Genomic DNA, 1467 nt, shown 5'->3' with positions numbered 1-1467 from the left:
GATTTGACCATTGCCTCGCAGAGGGCCAAACTCGCAGAACAGAAATTTAAATCTGACCATTGCCTTGCAGAGGGTCGATAACAGAAAAATAAAACCTGGATTTGACCATTGCCTCGCAGAGGGCCAAACTCACAGAACAAAAATTTAAATCTGACCATTGCCTCGCAGAGGGCCGATAACAGAAAAATAAAACCTGGATTTGACCATTGCCTCGTAGAGGGCCAAACTCACAGAACAGAAATTTAAATCCGACCATTGCCACGCAGAGGGCCGATAACATAAAAATAAAACCTGGATTTGACCATTGCCTCGCAGAGGGCCAAACTCGCAGAATAGAAATTTAAATATGACCATTGCCACGCAGAGGGTCAATAACAGAGAAAAACTTGAGCTTGGGGTGCCAGGCGAGCTGGGCTTTGGGTGCCAGACAAAACTGGGCTTTTGAAATTTTGAAATGGCCAGATGAAACTGGGCTTATGAAATTTTGAAATGGCCAGATAAAACTGGGCTTATGAAATTTCAAAATTTGTATTTTTTTGTGATTTTCGACAAAAACTTGATTTCTGAAAAGCAACAAGGAGTTGAAACCCTTCATGACAAAGTGTCAAAATTTTGATGCAGGATCAGGTTGTGTCAAAACCCCAATATGAGAGAAAAACATGATCGGTAAGAAACAAAATCACTTGAAAAAGATCATTTGCATGTCATTTTTATTTTTGAAGAAGGACTCGACCACCATTCATATGAATGAAGAGGGTTTCGATCCGAAAAGCTTTCTTTCTGAATTGATGCAAAAACATTTGCTTGTTTTTTTTTGCATTTCTTTTTTTTTTTGCTTGAGTCGACTGTCTTACTTGCAATCATCAGACTGGTCTTTATTTCAATGATTTTGTGAAATCTGAGTAATGTCATGCTTCCGAGGTCTAATGCTAGATATGATNATATGTTTGACTTGTTCTTTCTTGACATCAGTGCACACATGCTTGAATTCATTAACGAAATGATGATTTTGAAGGGAATGAGAGTCATTTGGAATGGTTTGGAAGGCTGGGACAGGCACATGGGCACATCATCCCTCACACACTCGTCGACGGAGATGTGATACAAGAATGTCAAGGTGAAATGAGATACACAGAGGCTGCCCCAGTTTGGTGTTTTGGAAAATGAACATAGGTTTGGATCTATGGAAAATAAGGTGAAAAATTCAAGTGGGCCTTATAAAGTTGTCTCGACCCTGGGATTATGGGTTGATGATAAAACTCGGGTGAGACTAACAAAGTTGCCCCGATTTTTTTTTGGTAAGGGGTTCCGTCTGGAAGAAGTAGTGGGCATGAAAAGGATAGGCTAAAAGGATGACCCCAACTGGTTTGATTTTTCTTTTTGCATGCTTCTGGCTAGTTGGCAGGAAGATCCCCTCTTCTTGAGACATTACTTTTTTTTTTCTCTTTTTTTTATTTCTTTTTTCCT

The sequence above is a fragment of the Vigna radiata genome, chromosome 6 (genome assembly GCF_000741045.1).
Source record: "Vigna radiata var. radiata cultivar VC1973A chromosome 6, Vradiata_ver6, whole genome shotgun sequence".
Classification (NCBI taxonomy): domain Eukaryota; kingdom Viridiplantae; phylum Streptophyta; class Magnoliopsida; order Fabales; family Fabaceae; genus Vigna; species Vigna radiata.
This window is presented reverse-complemented; position numbering follows the sequence as displayed.